Here is a 19850-nt window from a genome sequence, read left to right on the forward strand (position 1 = left end):
TCAATATTCCTCTCCGATCTGGGGAAACTTTGATAAAGTGTCTCTCTCACATTCTTGGAACAGGATACAAAAAAGCACATTGTTATCAATAGATTCTCACTTTTTTCTCTCCATTGAATGCTTCTGTATCACAATCTATTTTGTTGTCATGACAATAGTGCTTTTCTGAAGACTGTTTTCTTGGGCGAAATTCTCCGGTATCGGCTCGATGTCCGCCGACTGGCGCCCAAAACGGCGCAAATCAGTCAGGCATCGCGCCGCCCCAAACATGTGGAATGCTCCGCATCTTGGGGGGCCGAGCCCCAACCTTAAGGGGCTAGGCCCACGCCGGACGAATTTCCGCCCCGCCAGCTGGCGGAAAAGGCCTTTGGTGCCCCGCCAGCTGGTGCGGAAATGACATCTCCGGGCGGCGCATGCTCGGGAGCGTTAGCGGCCGCTGACGGCATTCCCGCGCATGCGCAGTGGAGGGAGTCTCTTCCACCTCCGCCATGGTGGAGACCGTGGTGAAGGCGGAAGGAAAAGAGGGCCCCCACGGCACAGGCCCGCCCGCACCCCCGGGGCCAGATCGCCCCGCCTTGTCCCGCCGGTAAGGTAGGTGCTTTAACCTACGCCGGCGGGACAGGCATTTTAGCAGCGGGACTTCGGCCCATCCGGGCCAGAGAATCGCGCGGGGGGGCCCGCCAACCGGCGCGGCCCGATTCCCGCCCCCGCCGAATATTCGGTGCCGGAGAATTCGGCAACCGGCGGGGGCGGGATTCACGCCAGCCCCCAGCAATTCTCCGACCCGGCGGGGGGTCGGAGAATCTCGCCCCTTGTTCCTTTTAATTTCTAATTGTGCCACCTTAAATCCATTTTTCTTTTCCTGAAATATGCAATTTCTGCCCCACACGGTAACTTATTCTTCCCATGACTTCAAAACAATGGAATTCTTTATCTCAATTCCTTTTCTCCTCCTACAATATTGTGACTTTTAAAATCCAAGCTGGCTTTACTTAATCATGCCTTTCTAATGTATCACTTTTTAAAAGATGTGTCGTGTCTGCACTATGGGCTTTGGCCCTTTTACATTTGTTACTTAATTTTTTTAAGATCAGTTCACTAAAAGTTGTAAATTCAGGTTCTAGTGATGATTAATATTCTAATATGCAAAACGTAGGTAACAAAGGGGCAGCATGGTAGTGCAATGGTTAGCACAGTTGCTTCACAGCTCCAGGGTCCCAGGTTCGATTCCCAGCTTTTGTCATTGTCTGTGTGGAATCTGCACTTTCTCCCCGTGTCTGCGTGGGTTTCCTCCGGGTGCTCCGGTTTCCTCCCACAGTCCAAAGATGTGCAGGTTAGGTGCATTGGCCATGCTAAATTGCCCTCAGTGTTCAAAAAGGTTGGGTGGGTTTACTGGGTTACGAGGATAGGTTGGAAGTGTGGGCTTAAATGGGGTGCTCCCTCAAAGGGCCGATGCAAACTCGATGGGTCGAATGGCCTCCTGCTACATTGTAAATTCTATGAAATCTATGAAATGTATATGCAGCTTTTAGCACTGGTTACTGCAGTTGCTTTCCTTTTTAAGTTGTAATGAATGTAAGAAATTGCTATATATTTTATTTCATATTTGTGGAAGTTATGTTATTTTAAAAACACTGGTTTAAAATATATGCAGTATGTCAGCTAAAGCTGTAGTGTTGAGGTAATCATTCATTCCAACCGCCTATTTGGGATGATAGAAAAAGGGCTATTGAAATAGTGTTGTGATTGTTGGAGATTCCCTGGAGTGTAGATTATTTGTGAAGGGTTGTATTTAGTCCCAGATGGCAGGAACGTGGAACTTAGTGTGATATAGATGGATGCACATAATGGGAGGAGCCAGGTGTGTCTAGTTTTATAGGATTTTAAGTTGAACAGCAATTTTTGTCAAATGTTGTTAGGTTGAACAGAAGTGTACTGGATCTGTTATTGAAATGATCTCCCTCCAAAATCTGTTTAGTTAGCTTTATTTCTAAGTGGTATTTGATCTGAATTTGATTGCTTAATTGGAATTAGTAGCAGTTGTCGATAGTAAGTTCAAGTGATTCCTTTTATTGAAAAACTATTTAACTGCTAAATACATTGTAAAGCTATTTATTTGTTAATGGGATTAATTCTGTGTTTAAACCAAAGTTTGTTTTAATATAAAATATACCTATTGGTTAGAGTAGTCACTCCTGAGGTGAAGTATCCTTTCCTCACAGTTTTACAAATAGAAAGATTATTTGGGGTTCTCGTCCGGTATCCTAACAAAGGTTTGAGTTTGGCCTGCTTTCGGTATCCTATCAAAGTACAACCATGTGCATTGATACTAGATCAGTATGTTATAAACATACTATAATTACATTAACATTTGATCACAAGAAATGGGTCATTTTTTGGCAGAGATGTAAACAGTGGTGTTTCCACTTTCACGCTAGTTAATGCAGTACATAATATACTCACTACATGGCACTGCGAGTGCAGTAAAACATACTGCACGTTTTGCAGCACAATCCAAATTTACAATTTAGTGAGATTTTCTGTTTAAGCTCCTGAAAAAGTATATTGTAGCTTTTAACAATTTTTTTTCAGTACTTTATTGCCTTTCACAGATTATTTCCAGAAATGTTGTTTTAGAGAAGAAATGTTTCTTAAGTCCAGGTGAAAATGCATAAATATTGCTTTCGCATAGGATGATAGCTTGATGTCTTAGAGGTTTACACATGGAAACAGGCCCTTCGGCCCAACTTGTTCATGCCGTTCAGTTTTTACCACTAAGCTAGTCCGAATTGCTCGCATTTGGCCCATATCCCTCTATACCAATCTTACCCATATAGCTTTTTTTTTAAGGTATTTTTATTAAGGTTTTTATTCATAATAAAACAGTAGTAACAATAATAACAAAACAAACTGGAGTGAACATTAACATAGTGCAAAAAGAGAATATATAATAACAGTAAAATAGACATTACCCCACGCGACACAGTCTTCCCACACCATCCCAATGAAGCACTCACCCCCTTCCACCCCCCACCCCTACAGATTGCTGCTGCTGCTGACATTTTAATTTTCCCCGAGAAAGTCGACAAACGGCTGCCACCTCTGAGAGAACCCTAGCGTTGACCCTCTTAAGGCAAACTTTATTTTCTCGAGGCTGAGAAACCCAGCCATGTTGTTAACCCAAGTCTCTACACTCGGGGGCTTCGAGTCCCTCCACATTAATAAAATCCGTCTCCAGGCTACTAGGGAGGCAAAGGCCAAGACGTCGGCCTCTCAAACCCTTGCCAGAACTTTCTAAGCTCCGGGCATGCCCAAAACATGTGGACATGGTTTGCAGGGCTGCCCTTGCACCTCATACAACTGTCTTCTACCCCAAAAAACGTGCTCATTCTCGCTTCCGTCATGTGTGCCCGTTGGACCAACTTAAATTGAATTAGACTGAGCCTGGCACATGATGAGGAGGAATTAACCCTGCCCAGGACCTCTGCCCACACACCCGCTTCCAACTCTTCACCTAGTTCCTCCTCCCGCTTGCCCTTGAGCTCCTCCACCGGGGTTTCCTCCACCTCCTGTAGTTCCTGGTAGATATCCGACACCTTCGCCTCCCCCACCCAGGTGCCGGAGACCACCCTGTCCTGTATCCTCAGTGGCGGCAGCGTCGGAATGGCCACTACCTGTTTTTTCAGGAAGGCTCGTACTTGCAGATATTTAAAGGCGTTTCCTGGCGGCAGATTAAATTTGTCCTCTAGCGCCTTCAAACTGGGAAAGCTTCCGTCTCTAAACAGGTTTCCCATCCTTCTGCTGCCTGCCCTCTGCCAGCTCTGGAACCCACCATCCATCCTACCCGGGACAAACCTGTGGTTGTTACATATCGGGGTCCAGACCGACGCACCCTCCACCTTCTTGTACCTCTTCCACTGTCCCCGGATCCGCAGTGTTGCCACCACCACCGGACCTGTGGAGTAACGGCAAAGGAGCCATTATCAAAGCACCAGACTAGTACCTTTACATGCCGCTGCCTCCAGCTGCTCCCACGCCGCCGCCCCCCCCCCCCCCCCATCACTCACTTCCTAATCGTAGCTATATTGGCCACCCAGTAGGAGTTGCGAAAGTTCGGCAGCGCCAACCACCCCCCCCCCGACTGCGCTCCAACAGCGATCTCCTTACTCGCGGGGTCTTATTCGCTCACACACCCAAAATGATCCTACTCACCCGCTTAAAAAAGGCCTTAGGTATGAAGATGGGGAGGCCCTGAAAGACAAAGAAAAGTCTGGGGAGGACAGTCATTTTCACGGTCTGCACCCTGCTAGTGACAGCGGGAGCATGTCCCACCTTTTAAAATCCCCTTCCATTTGCTCCACCAACCGGGTCAGGTTGAGCCTGTGCAGGGCACCCCATTTCCTGGTCACCTGTATACCCAGGTAACAAATCTTTTCTCTACCATCCTGAGCGGCAGCTCTTTCAGTCTCTCCTCCTGTCCCTTGGCCTGGATCACAAACAACTCGCTCTTTCCCATGTTCAATTTGTACCCTGAAAAACTACCAAAATCCCTCAGGATCCACAGAACCTCCCCATCCCCTCCACAGGGTCCGAAATGTACAGGAGCAAATCATCCGCGTATAGCGAGACCCGATGTTCCACCCCGCCCCCCCCCCACCCCCCGAACCAGTCCCCGCCAGTTCCTCAAGGCTCCCAGCGCCATAGCTAGCGGTTCTATAGCTAGAGCAAATAGTAACGGGGAGAGGGGACACTCCTGCCTTGTTCCCTGGTGAAGCTCGAAGCACCCCGACCTCAGCCGGTTTGTACATACACTTGCTACAGGCGCCTGGTACAGCAATTTCACCCAGCCAATAAAGTCCTCACCAAACCCGAACCTCCCCAGCATTTCCCACAGGTACTCCCACTCCACCCGGTCAAAGGCTTTCTCTGCGTCCATCGCTGTTACCACCTCCGCCTTCCCTCCCTCTGAGGGCATCATAATAATATTCAAAAGTCTCCGGACATTGGTATTGAGTTGTCTGCCTTTAACAAACCCAGTCTGGTCTTCCTCTATCACCCCTGGGACGCAATCCTCAATTCTTGTGGCCAGAAACTTTGGCATCCATGTTTAAAAGCGAAATCGGCCTGTATGACCTGCAATGTTCCGGGTCCTTCCCTCGTTTAAGAATGAGTGAGATCAAGGCCTGTGACATTATTGGGGGGGGGGGTTCCTTTCTCTCTAGCCTCATTGAAGGTCCTCATCAGGAGTGGGCTCAATATTTCCGAAAATTTCTCATAGAATACTACCTCGTAACCGTCCGGCCCCGGGGCTTTACCCGATTGCATGCCCTCTATACCCTTGACAATCTCCTCCAATTCAATCGGGGCCCCCAGCCCCTCCACCAGGTCCTCTTCCACCTTTGGAAACCTCAACTGGTCCAAAAATTGCCTCATCCCTTCCGTCCCGTCGGGGGCTCCGACTCGTATAGTTTACTATAGAACGCCTTAAAGACTCCGTTCACCCCCCCCCCCCCCCCCCCCCCCCGGATCCAAGACCATGTTACCCTCCTTATTCTTTACTCCCCCGATTTCCCTGGCCGCCTCCCTCTATCGCAGTTGGTGTGCCAGCATTCTACTCGCTTTCTCCCCGTACTCATAGACTGCCCCCATTGCCTTCCTCAGCTGTGCTACTGCTTTCCCTGTGGTCAGCAGTTCAAACTCCGCCTGCAGACTCCATCGCTCCCTCAGTAGCCCCGCCTCAGGGGCTTCCGCGTATCTCCTGTCCACTCAGATTATCCCCTACACCAGTCTCTCCCTCTCCGCTCTTTCTCTCTTTTCCCTACGGGATCGAATGGAGATGAGCTCTCCCCCCCCACCCCCCATCTGCTCCATAAAAGCCTTCAGTTCCTTAGCCACTCTGCCAGTCGCTTCCCTGTCCTGGACTTCGACCGGTCCAGCTTGGGGTCAATGACTGTGTTGAAGTCTCCCCCCATGATCAGGTTGTGTGACTCTAAGTCCGGGATTTTGCCTAGCAAGCGTCTCATAAATTCCACATCATCCCAATTCGGAGCGCAGACGTTCACAAACACCACCCGGACCCCCTCCCACTTTCCACTCACCATTATATACCTGCCCCCCTTATCTGCCACAATTCTCCCAGCCTCGAATGCCACACCCTTACTGATCAGAATTGCTACCCCCCTGGTCTTCGAATCCAGCCCTGAATGGAACACCTGGTCTACCCATCTCTTTCTCAATCTCATATGATCTGCGAGCTTTAACTGTGTCTCCTGAAGCATTGCTACGTCTGCCTTTAACCCCTTTAGATGCGCGAACACGCGCTTTCTTTTGACCGGCCCATTCAAACCCCTCACATTCCACGTGATCAGCCTGGACGGGGGGCTAAAACTCCCCCGCCGACTAGCCATCACCCTTTTTTGGCCAACCTCGAGCCCGCGCCCTTCGCTTCCTTGAGCGCCCCCACAGGGAGCCACTGCCACAATTGGTACCCCGAAATTGATACCTCCTCTGCCAGCAAAGCAGCAACCCCCCTCCCCTCCCGCCCCAACAGCCCCTCGACCCAAAACCACCCGCCAAGCACCAGCTGAGCACTTGCTCACCCCCCACTACGCTCCCGAGAGTCAGCTGACCCATGCTGACCCCGGCAGCTCCCGCCCCTGGCGCCGATCAGACTGTCGCCTCATTGTCCGGACCCCTCTCCCCACGTGAATAAACCAATTAAACTACCTCTCCAGCCCCAGTGAGTAAATAGTAATACGAAACAAAAAATAAACAGAAGACACTACTATTGCCCCGTGAGGAGACACTTGTTTTTTTAAAAAATATATTTATTAAAGTTTTTTAACACAATTTTTCACCCTTACAAACAATAACCCCCCCCCCCCCCTCGTAACAAAATAACAAGAAATCGCACAGAGCAAGATATATACATGGTAAAATGATATGTTACATAGCTTTGTACACTGGCTCTCTCCCGCACGTGCCAGTTTCCCCAATCCTTCATGTAATCTCTTGCTCATCCACCCTCCCAGGCAAACCCCCATTCCCCCCACCCCCCCAGGACGTGTCCCTCCCCCCCCCAGGCTGATGCTGCTGACCGACCTTCCTCTAATGCTCCATGAGATAGTCCAGGAACGGTTGCCACCGCCTGTAGAACCCCTGCGCAGACCCTCTCAAGGCAAACTGAATCCTCTCCAACTTTATGAACCCAGCCATGTTGTTTATCCAGGCCTCCACGCCGGGGGACTTCGCCTCCTTCCACATTAGCAAGATCCGTCGCCGGGCTACTACATGACCCATAGCCTCGCTGGGTGTAGCATCCCAAATTTCTCCCCCTTACTGAAGAGGGTCGCCTTCACCCGGTTGAATCTAGCACGCCTCTTGGCCAGCTCCGCACCCAGGTCCTGGTAGATGCGTATCACGCTGTTCTCCCACCTGCTGCTCCGTTCTTTTTTTGCCCACCACAAGACAAGTTCCTTGTCCGAGAAGCGATGAAATCTCACCACCATGGCCCTCGGCGGTTCATTCGCCTTGGGCTTCCTTGCGAGGGCTCTGTGCACCCCGTCCAGCTCCAGGGGTCGAGGGAATACTCCCGTCCCTTACCCATATTGCTGTCTAAATGTTTTTTAAAAGACAAAATTGTACCGCCTCTACTACCACCTCTGGCAGCTCGTTCCAGACACTCATCACCCTCTGTGTGAAACAATTGCCCCTCTGGGCCCTTTTGTATCTCTCCTCTCTCGCCTTAAACCTATGCCCTCTAGTTTTAGACTCCCCTACTTTTGGGAAAAGATGTTGACTATCCAAATCATCTATGCCCCTCATTATTTTATAGACCTCTATAAGATCACCCCTATGCCTCCTACGCTCCAGTGAAAAAACTCCCAGTCTATCGAGCCTCTCCTTATAACTCAAACCGTCAAGACCCGGTAGCACTCTAGTAAATCTTTTCAGCACTCTTTCTAGTTTAATAATATCCTTTCTATAACAGGATGACCAGACCTGTACACAGTATTCGAAGTGTGGCCTTACTAATGTCTTGTACAACTTCAACAAGACATCCCAACTCCTGTATTCAATGTTTTGACCAATGAAACCAAGGAGGCCGAATGCTTTCTTCACCACCCTGTCCACCTGTGACTCCACTTAGCTATGAACCTGTACTCCTAGATCTCTTTGTTCTATAACTCTCCCCAACACTCTACCATTAACTGAGTAGGTTCTGCCCCGATTCGAACTCCCAAAATGTATCGCCTCACATTTATCGAAATTAAACTCCATCTACCATTCATCAGCTCACTGGCCCAATTGATCAAGATCCCGTTGCAATCCTAGATAACCTTCTTCACTGTCCACTATGCCACCAATCTTGGTGTCATCCACAACCTTACTAGCCTTGCCTCCTAAATTCTCATCCAAATCATTAATATAAATAACAAATAACAGTGGACCCAGCACTGATCCCTGAGGCACACAGCTGGTCACAGGCCTCTAGTTTGTAAAACAACCCTCTACAACCACCCTTTGTCTTCTGTTGTCAAGCCAATTTTGCATCCAATTGGCTACCTTACCCTAGATCCCGTGAGATTTAAACTTCTGCAACAACCTACCATTCGGTACCTTGTCAAAGGCCTTGCTAAAGTCCATGTAGACAACGTCGACTGCACTGCCCTCATCTACCTTCTTGGTTACTCCTTCAAAAAACTCAATCAAATTCATGAGACATGGTTTTCCACTCACAAAGCCATGCTGACTGTCCCTAATCAGTCCTTGCCTCTCTAAATGCCTGTAGATCCTGTCTCTCAGAATACCTTCTCACAACTTACCCACCACAGACATTAGGCTCAATGCTTTGTAGTTCCCAAGCTTTTCCCTGCTGCCCTTCTTAAACAAAGACACAACATTTGCTATCCTCCAATCTTCAGGCAGATCACCCGTAGCTTTCGACAATTCAAATATCTCTGCTAAGGGACCCGCAACCTAGCCTCCCATAACATCCTGGGATACATTTCATCAGGTCCCGGGGATTTATCTACCTTGATGCACTTTAAGACTTCCAGCACCACCTCCTCTGTAATATGTACACTCCTCAAGACATCATTATTTATTTCTCCAAGTTCTCTAACATCCGTGCCTTTCTCAACAGTAAATACTATTGAGAAATATTCATTTAGGATCTCACCCATTTCTTGTGGATCTGCTCATAGATGATCTTGTAGATCCCTAAGAGGCCCCACTTTTTTCCTAGTTATTCGCTTGCCCTTTATTTACTTTTAGAAGCTCTTGGGATTCTCCTTTGCCTTATCTGCCAAAGCAATCTCATAACCCCTTTGTGCCCTCCTGATTTCTCTCTTATTTCTACCCCGACAACCTCTATACTCTTCAAGGGATCCACTTGATCCCAGCTGCCTGTGCATGTCATATGCCTCCTTCTTTTTGTTTACCAGGGCTTCAGTATCCATGTTATCCAGGGTTCTCTACTTTTACCAGCCTTGCCCTTCACTCTAAAAGGAATGTGCTTACCCTGAACCCTGGTTAACACATTTTTTTGAAAGCCTCCCACTTACCAGCCATCCCTTTGCCTGTCCTTTAGTCTCTGGAATCTGTGCTACATCCAAGATTAATCTGAGTAAATAACAATTTACTTTCTTTCTGCCATGCCTGCAATCGTGGAATGTTGCAACACAGAAATAGATCATGCATTAATTCTTACCAATGTTTTCCTTCATCTAAACCAATTAGTCTCTTTACATTCACTTGTTTACCCATTACTCTTTCAATATTGATCTTTTTCAAGCAATCTAATTGTCTTTTTCAAACACTTTCTGAGGTAGATTTCCAAAGTTCCTAACCATGGTAGGAAATGTACCTCATTCACTCTGACCACTTAAGAAAATTGAGGACTGGGCACCCTTAATTTTTCCAATGCTCACTCATGGCAGGAATTTTCTTTTTGCATTTCTACATGGCTTGTGGGCATCACTGTCATGGCCAGCATTTATTACTCATCTCTAATTGCTCTTCAGTAGGGGGTGATAAGCTACCTTCTGAACAGCTTTATTCCTTTTGGTGTAGGATTTTGACCCAGCAGTTATATTCCAAGTTATATTGCCTTTTCCTCCAAGATAGCCAGATATGTGGTGTTGACAAAGAATATAAAAATAAGTTTGAATCAAAACAAATTTATTTTACACGACTAAACTTGATTAGGTTCACACACTTTACTGAGTAACAGATACAAAACTAGTAATACTGAATCTGTAGTACAGCAATCAATATTCTATCTAACTAATAAACTACACTATGATTTGACCTTGTGCTATGTCTCTACAATCAATTCTCACTCTGCTCTCATCAGCTTCTCATCATGTTCTCCCAGAATTCCTAGAGATGCTGACTTGTATACAATGAATCAGTAACACCATCTAGTGTTTGACTTACACACAGTTTCAGATGTTAACCCTTTACTTCATTGGCACTATACATATCATCACACCAGCGATAATCTAGGAACAGCAATATATTTGCAAGTCAGGATAATGGTGTATGTCACTACATGTGAGGACTGAAAATCTACCCTATGGACTCTGTTTCAGCAACAGTTTCTGATAGATAATTTCATGTTCTAAGCACCTGCTCTGTAAAGAATTTTTTTCAAACATAATTTAATTTCTTTGCAATCATCTTAAATATGTGCTTCCTTGCTATACTCTCGTCTGTCAACGAGAACAATTTATTTACATTATTGTAACCCTTCATAATCTTAAATCTCCTAAGGTCACTTGTCAATCATTTGAGTACCAGTGAAATTATCCACTAAACTAAACATGACAGTGAATTTCATTGACCCACTGATTACAAAGAAATGGCAAGGTATGCTTAATTTAGGATGACAAGTGATTTGGAAAGGAATTTATAGGTGATGGTGTTCCCACCATAATGTTGCTCTCATTTTCTTAGTGGTGGGGCTGCAGGGGAATGCCATTGATGTAACCTTGGGTGAATAGCTACAGTGTATCCATAAATCGTTTAGACTGCAGCTACAGTACATTGAGGATAGAATATATGGATATTGAGTTCAGTGGGAGAGCAGCAGTCAAGCAAATATTTCTGCCTGGATGGTATTGTCCTTGTGGATGCACCCATCCAGGGGTCAAGTATTCTATCACAGTCTTGATTTGACAATTCTAGATGGTGGATAGTGTGTGAAGAATTATGAAATGAGTCACCAGCAAACACTCCCAGTCTCTGTTGTGATTTTATACTGTTGATATGACTGGTTTACTGCCGTTTCTGATAAATGATGATATCCAGGATGATGATGGTGGGGACGCAGCAAGTGATGCCACTGAAGGTCCAGGTGAAATGGCTGGTATTTCTCTTGGTCACTAAGGTCATTACCTGGATGTAGTGTGAATATTACGTTTCAGTCGTCAGCTCAAGACGGAATGTTATCCAGGTCCTTTTGAAGAATGGTACGAAGTCTTACAACACCAGGTTAAAGTCCAACAGGTTTGTTTTGATGTCACTAGCTTTCGGAGCGCTGCTCCTTCCTCAGGTGAATGAAGAGGTATGTTCCAGAAACACATATATAGACAGATTCAAAGATGCCAGACAATGCTTGGAATGCGACCATTAGCAGGTGATTAAATCTTTACAGATCCAGAGATGGGGTAACCCCAGGTTAAAGAGGTGTGAATTGTATCAAGCCAGGACAGTTGGTAGGATTTAGCAGGCCAGATGGTGGGGGATGAATGTAATGCAACATGAATCCCAGGTCCCGGTTGAGGCCGCACTCATGTGTGCAGAACTTGGCTATACGTTTCTGCTCGGCGATTCTGCGTCGTCGCGCGTCCTGAAGGCCGCCTTGGAGAACGCTTACCCGGAGATCAGAGGCTGAATGCCCTTGACTGCTGAAGTGTTCCCCGACTGGAAGGGAACATTCCTGCCTGGTGACTTCAGGGCGCAACTCAACGCCATCATCAACCAGCACCACAACGTCTTTGAAGGCATGGGCACGCTCCCTTACACCTACAAGATCTTATTGAAACAGAATGCCACGCCTGTGGTGCACGCACCTCGCAAGGTCCCAGCACCCCTCAAGGACCGCCTCAAGCAGCAGCTGCAGGACCTCCAGGACCAAGGAGTGATTTCCAGAGTCACGGAACCAACCGACTGGGTTAGTTCCATGGTATGTGTAAAAAAGCCTTTCGGCGAATTGAGAATTTGCATTGATCCCAAGGATCTAAATCGCAATATCATGAGGGAGCATTATCCAATTCCCAAGCGCGAAGAGATCACATGCGAGATGGCTCACGCCAAGCTCTTCACCAAACTCAACGCCTCAAAAGGATTCTGGCAAATCCAGCTCGACAAATCCAGCAGGAAACTGTGTACATTTAATACCCCCTTTGGCAGATATTGTTACAACAGGATGCCGTTTGGGATCATGGGCGAAATTCTCCGGTATCAGCGCGATGTCCGCCGACCGGCGCCAAAAACGGCACAGATCAGTCCGGCATCACGCCGCCCCAAAGGCGCGGAATCCTCCGCCACTTGACCGGCCGAGTCCTAACCTTGAGGGGCTAGGCCCGCGCCGGACTGATTTCCGCCCCGTCAGCTGGCAGATGTGCCCCGCCAGCTGGTGCGGAAATGACATCTCCGGGCGGCGCATGCACAGGAGCGTTATCGGCCGCTCACTGCATCCCCGCGCATGCGCTGTGGAGGGAGTCTCTTCCGCCTCCGCCATGGTGGAGACCGTGGCGAAGGCGGAAGGAAAAGTGTGCCCCCACAGCACAGGCCCGCCCGCGGATCGGTAGTTTAGTCGGGCAGCATGGTCGGCACGGGCTTGGAGGGCCGAAGGGCCTGTTCCTGTGCTGTACATTTCTTTGTTCTTTGTTGTTCTTTGCCCCGATCGTGGGCCAGGCCACCGTGGTGGCACCCCCCGGGGCCAGATCGCCCCGCGCCCCCCCAGGACCCGGGAGCCCGCCCGTGCCGCCTTGTCCCGCCGGTAAGAGAAGTGGTTTAATCCACGCCGGCGGGACAGACATTCTAGCAGCGGGACTTCAGCCCATCCGGCTGGAGAATTGCGGGGGGGGGGGCCCGCCAATCGCGCGGCGCGATTCCTGCCCCCGCTGAATCTCCGGTGCCGAAGAATTCGCAACCGGCAGAGGCGGGATTCACGCCAGCCCCCGGCGATTCTCTGACCCGGCGGGGGATCGGAGAATCTTGCCCCATATCTGCTTCAGAAGTGTTCCATAGGATTATGGAACAAATGATGGAAGGCATTGAAGGTGTTCGCGCCTATGTCGAAGACATAATCATTTGGTCCACCACCCCGCAGGAGCATGACAGTCGCCTCCAGCGCGTATTCAAACGTATACGTGAGCAGGGCCTCCGCTTCAACAGGGCCAAATGCTCTTTTGGTCAGACGGAACTCAAGTTCCTCGGAGACCACATCTCCCAGTTGGGTGTGCGGCCAGATGCGGACAAGGTGGCTGCTATCACAGCCATAAAAACGCCAGAGGACAAGAAGGCGGTGCTCTGATTTCTGGGCATGGTCAACTTTTTAGGGAAGTTCATCCCTAACCTCGCCGCTCATACCACGGCTCTCAGGAATCTGGTCAGGAAGACAACAGACTTCCAATGGCTCCCTGTCCACGAGCGCGAATGGAGAGAACGCAAAACCAAACTCATCACGGCCCCGGTCTGAGCTTTCTTTGATCCAGCAAAAGAGACCAAAATTTTGACCGATGCCAGCCAATCCGGCATTGGGGCAGTACTCCTGCAATGCGATGAGGCCTCATCATGGGCCCCCGTTGCATATGCGTCACGCGCCATGACCCCCAAGGAGCAGCGCTACGCGCAGATAGAAAAGGAGTGCCTGGGCCTTCTGATCGGTGTGGTTAAGTTTCACGATTATGTATACGGACTTCCTCAATTCACCGTCGAGACCGACCATCGCCCGCTGGTCAATATAATACAGAAAGATTTGAACAACATGACGCCTCGCCTCCAGCGTATTCTGCTCAAGCTCCGGCGATATGACTTCCAGCTGGTATACACCCCAGGCAAAGACCTCACCATTGCTCACGCTCTCCCCAGGGCAGTCAACACTCCATGTGACCCAGCGGGATTCGTCTGCCAGGTTGACGCCCATGTGGCCTTCGTGGCCTCCAATCTACCTGCCACGGATGAACGCCTCGTCCAAATTCGCCGCGAGATGGTGGCTGACCCCTTGCTACAGCGTGTCATGGGCCACCTAACAGACGGGTGGCTCAAGGGCCAATGCCCTCAGTTCTATAATGTCAGAGATGATCTGGCAGTAGTAGACGGGGTTCTTCTGAAACTGGACCGCATTGTCACCCCGCATAGCATGCGCCAGCTCGTCCTGGAACAGCTACACGAGGGCCATCTTCGCGTGGAAAAGTGTCGCCGACGGGCCCGAGAGGCAGTGTACTGGCCCGGCATTAATGAAGACATAGCCAACACAGTGCTCAACTGCCCCACTTGTCAGCGCTTCCGGCCGGCCCAACTATGTGAGACCCTGCAGCCCCATGAGTTGGTCACGTCACCTTGGACCAAGGTGGGCATCGACCTGTTCCACGCGCTGGGTAAAAACTATGTCCTGGTCGTGGACTACTTTTCAAATTACCCGGAGGTGATACGGTTGCACGATACCACATCGTCTGCAGTCATCCGTGCCTGTAAGGACACCTTTGCTCGACACGGCATCCCACTCACGGTTTTGTCGGACAATGGCCCCTGCTTCGCAAGCCAGGAATGGTCCAACTTTGCCAAGTGGTACAATTTTGCCCACGTGACATCCAGTCCCCTGTACCCACAATCCAACGGCAAAGCGGACAAGGGAGTCGATGTCAAACGGCTCCTCTGCAAGGCCGCTGATGTTGGGTCCGATTTCTACCACCCCTTGCTGGCCTATCGCTCCGCCCCACTGTCCACTGGCCTGTCGCCAGCCCAATTGCTCATGGGTCGTACCCTGAGGATGACGGTGCCGTCCATTCATGTCCCAGACCTCGACCACGTTCCGGTCCTTCGACGGATGCAGCTGTCTCGTGCACAGCACAAGGCAGCTCATGACTCCCGTGCAGCTGATGTCACTGCTCTGGCTCCAGATGACAACGTCCGCATCCATCTTCCGGATGGTGGCTGGTCTGCAACCGCTGTTGTCCTTCGGCAGGTGGCCACCCGCTCGTTCCTGGTTCGTCTACCGGATGGCTCCATTCTGCGCAACAATTGACGCGCCCTTCGTCTCGTTCCACACTCGCTATGTGATCCTCCACTGTCGCCTTGCCCTCCTGTTGACCCTGCCATGGACTATGCAGAGATCCCTGTCACTCTGCATCCTCCTCACTCTGACGCAGTCCAGCCCGCTCCTCAGCCGGCGGCTCCCGACCCACCCTTGAGGCGGTCAACCAGAATTTGTCGCCCACCTCAGAGACTTAATTTGTGTTCTTTGTGGACTTATAGACTTTCTGAATTGTTCCGTTCTTCCGTTTGATCGTTCACATGATTTGTATATAGTGTTCATCTGTTATTCTTGTTGCATACTGTTTTTCTGCACCAGGCACCTTCCCATGTAAATAGCTTAGTTCTCATGAACATAGTCCTGTAAATATGTCTTTCGCACACACGTAGTTAGGGACATTCTCACCATACACTATTTATTGCCACACATGTGCATTCTTTTATAAAAGAGGATGTCAAAAAAACACCAGTATATCATGGTGCAGACACACACACTGATGGACACACAGTGGGACCAATCAACACACACAACACCCCAGCCAATCACCAGTTAGAGCACGCGCACTATAAAGACAGGGGGCATCAGAGTTCCTGCTCATTCGAGCTGCAGCTTCCTAGTAAGACTGAGCTCACAGCCTGCAGCACAGACATTCACCATGTGCTGAGTGCATCGACTGGTTAGGACAAGGCAAACGTCTTTAGTTAAAGCTAGTATCGTGTTAACCCACAGTGAGAGTATGTTAAACTGTTAATGACTCAATAAAATAGTGTTGCGCTATTTCAAGTGTTGGTGACCTGTATGTGTTCCACGGATCCAGAGCGCCCAACACAAAAGGACCCTGGTTCGATTCCCGGCTTGGGTCACTGTCTGAGCGGAGTCTGCAGGTTCTCCCCGTGTCTGCGTGGGTTTGCTCCGGGTACCTCCCACAATTCTTGAAAGACATGCTGTTAGGTGAATTGGACGTTCTGTTCTCCCTTGGTGTACCCGAACAGCGTCGGAGTGTGACGGCTAGGGGATTTTCACAGTAACTTAATTGCAGTGATAATGTAAGCCTACTTGTGACACTAATAAAGGTTATTATTATTTTTCCTCCTTATTTTCTTTTAATTTTGTCCGACAGGACCTGATCCGTCAACATCAGCCAACCATAGATCTCCGACACCCCTCCCTCCCCTCCACTTGCTGCTGAAAGAACTTTGTCCATCAACACTATGCTGCCCTATGCTGCTCTTGCTCATGTATTTGCTTTGTTTGGCTCCTTGTTCCGCACTGTAACCAATCACTGTTTGTCGATGTACCATTTGTCAATGTTCTCTGTTGATTATTCTTTTGTCTACTATGTACATACTGTGTACGTTCCGTCGGCCGCAAAAAAATACTTTTCACTATACTTCAGTACATGTGACAAATCAAACCAAATCAAACAGGGGAGAGAGGGCCAAAGGACGCAATCTCCTTGCGCTCAAAGTTTCATACCTAGTGATATCGAAACTGGTTAACTCTTGAGGGCTTACCTTCTCCAGCCACTCCCCAAAGCTCTGGAGCTTACCATCAGCAAACAGATCCCCAAACCAATCCAACCCCTCCTCCTTCCAAACCCTGAAGGACCCTTGTCTAAGGACCCCTGTCTTGTCATTTTACACTTTGAAATTTGGCCAGTCTTAAGTTAGATGAGCCATCATAACAAAATGGAAGTTTTATGGGAATCCATTCACATTTGTCTAACACACATGGGCCGTGATTCTCTGGTCCGGCGCCAGAGTGCTGGTACCGGCGCCAAAGCGGGAGTACTTTACGCCGGCGCCAGTTCCAACACCCTCGGGTACTGGGGGGGCCAGCACAGCGCTGGAGCGGCCCACCGCTCCAGCTGCCGGTCCCGGCGTCGACCCGGTGCCATGGTGTCCGCGCATGCGCAGTTGGGCCAGCACCAACTAATGCATGCGCACTCGCCGTCATCCCCGCGCCTGCCCCAACGCCAAATGGCGCAGGGATCCAGGAGCCGGCGCAGAAGAAAAGTGGTCTGCAGCCCGCGAGGCCGGCCCGCTGATCGGTGGGCCCCGATCGCGGGCCAGGCCACTACAGAGGGCCTCTCCGGGGTTAGACCTCTCCTCCCCCCCCACCCCCCACACATAGGCTGCCCCCGGATCCTTCAACCCCGAGGTCCCGCCGGCCCAGAGCATGTTAGAAAGGCGCCGGCGGTACTCGGATTTTTTCGGATGGCCGCTCGGCCCATCCGGGTTGGAGAATCGCGGCGCCGCCAGAGGATCGCCGCTACAGCTGTTTGCGGCGATTCTCCATGCGGCCCGGCGCCATTCACGCGCGGCTGTTTTCACAGGGGTGGGAGAATTGCGTCCCGCCGTCCGGGCGGAGTGGCGCAATTCGCGCGGCATCGTGGCGATTCCCCCACCCGGTGGGGGGTTGGAGAATCCCATCCATGAATTCTGATGCTTCTTTTGTCCATGATGAAACAGAAAGATAAGCTGACTGGCATACTATGTTTCTTTTGTTTTTTTAAATAAATATTGACTATGTTTCTTTTGTTGATGTTCAATCCTTAAACAAAGGGAAGTGTGAATTCTCTGGATGGCTTTGCATACCCATATTTAATTAGGATTTGTTTGAGACTCGGGATTGTCTGAAACTTAGAAGCTAAAAGGCTGCATGATTTGAAATGGCCATTTTAATAGACTGTTCAAAATCTTTGAAAATATTGTCATAAAAATTCTTATATGCTAGAACATGACACTTCTCTGCACTGAATTCAATGTGCCATTTGTCTGTATCTACACATTGTGTAGAACCCTTAGTATTTTTTAACTATGCTTTGAAAACCACAGCCCTTCACAGATTGGTCATCAGAAAACTGATCACTTTGCATTGTAGTTCTGAATCTAGGTAATTTAAGTGATGGAGAGAAGACTTCCGGTAATGACATGTAAAAGGAGGTCGCACGTAAAGTAGCTCCTGCCAGAGTCCTTAATTTTGCCCCTTTTCACCTAGTTCCCAGGGGTAATTGGTGGATAGACTCATCCCATTTGAGAGTCTCATATAAAAGGATGTCAAACAACATAAGAAGGTAAGGCGGAAACGTTAGGAAGGAAGGGTGTGTTGGGGTGTTGGTATCGGGCGGATGGTGGAGGCCTGTGTTTTCTGTTCATGTTGATGTTTGTTCTTCTGAGATTTTCATGCACATATGTAAAATGCCTTTACGAAAAGCATTTTTTTAAAAAACGTAACGAGGAATATTGGGAAGAAAGAAAAGAGCAGTAGCCCACCTGAGGAAATGGGAAAGGTGCGGAGTCCAGTGGGATCAAAGATGGAGGAGGCAAGCTGATCGGGTGGGGCCACACCTATTACATGGATAAGCTGACGGATGTAATGGCGGTCAAATTTGAAAAGCAATTTGGCAAGCATTTTGAGAGGCAGGGGAGAAAAAAGGCAAGGGAAAGAGATGCTGGAGACCCTGTAAGTCGGTGGAGGATGCATTGGTTCTGATAAAGGAGGCATTAAGAAAGATCTCAGAGATAGTGCAGGAGCATAGTGAGATGCTGAAGGGGGTGGAGGAGACATTTTTGTGACACAATGACTAGTTGGCCTCACTGGATGCTGAACTGCGGGGGGTGGAGGACAGGAACAAGGGCCTGAGTACTCAGGACCTGGAGAATAGGTCAAGGTCGCAGAGCCTCAGTATCGTGGGGTTGCCTGATGGGGTAGAGGGCCTGAGGCTGACTGAGTATTTTGAGGCGATGTTTACGATGTTGTTGGGGGGAGAGGGGAGAAGACCAGGTTTCCACCCAACCCCACCCATCGAGCTGGACCGAGCCCATCGGTTGCTCCTGTTGAAGTCATGAGCGTATGAGCCACCACTGTTTTCATAGCTATTGGACGAATGGGAGGGTCCTGAAGTGGGCCAAGGAGAAATGGGTGGTGTGGAGGAACGGCAGCAGTATTCACATATATCAGGGTATCGCAGCAGAATTGACAAGGAGGTGTGGGGCCTTTAATAGGGCAAAGTCAACACTTTATAAGAGTATCGTGCGTTTTGGTATGGTATAACGGCGAGGCTGAGAGTTCCGCATTATTACAAAGACTATGGGTGGGATTCTCCGTTTCCGAGACTAAGAGTTGACGCCAAGAGAATCCTTGGACTTTTACGACAGAAAAATCGGTGCTGCACCTGGACTGATTCCACTACCATTGAGGGTCCAGCACCGGTGCCACGTGGAACACACTTGATTCCAATGAAAAGCCGTGCAGGATTCGACGGGCCCGTAATCGACACTGGGGAGGCTGACAAGTTGCAGTCGCACATACGCATTACACTCCCCACGCACACTTATCCCAGCCAAAGGATGGGACTGGTTGTGCTGAAGCGTACCCATACAGCTGATGGGTCATCTGGGGCTAGAGGGCACCCAGGGAGGTGCCCTGGGGAAACACCTAAACGACTTGTTGCACCAGGTTCAAAGTCGGCTGTTAGCTGTGTGCGCAGCTGCATGGCTACCTTGCCGGCTGCAGCAATGGTGCTCCGTGCCCGTCCACCTGACCCCACAGCCCACCTCCTGGCCACCCCCCACTGCTC

This window comes from Scyliorhinus torazame, chromosome 2 (assembly GCF_047496885.1).
Source record: "Scyliorhinus torazame isolate Kashiwa2021f chromosome 2, sScyTor2.1, whole genome shotgun sequence".
Lineage (NCBI taxonomy): Eukaryota > Metazoa > Chordata > Chondrichthyes > Carcharhiniformes > Scyliorhinidae > Scyliorhinus > Scyliorhinus torazame.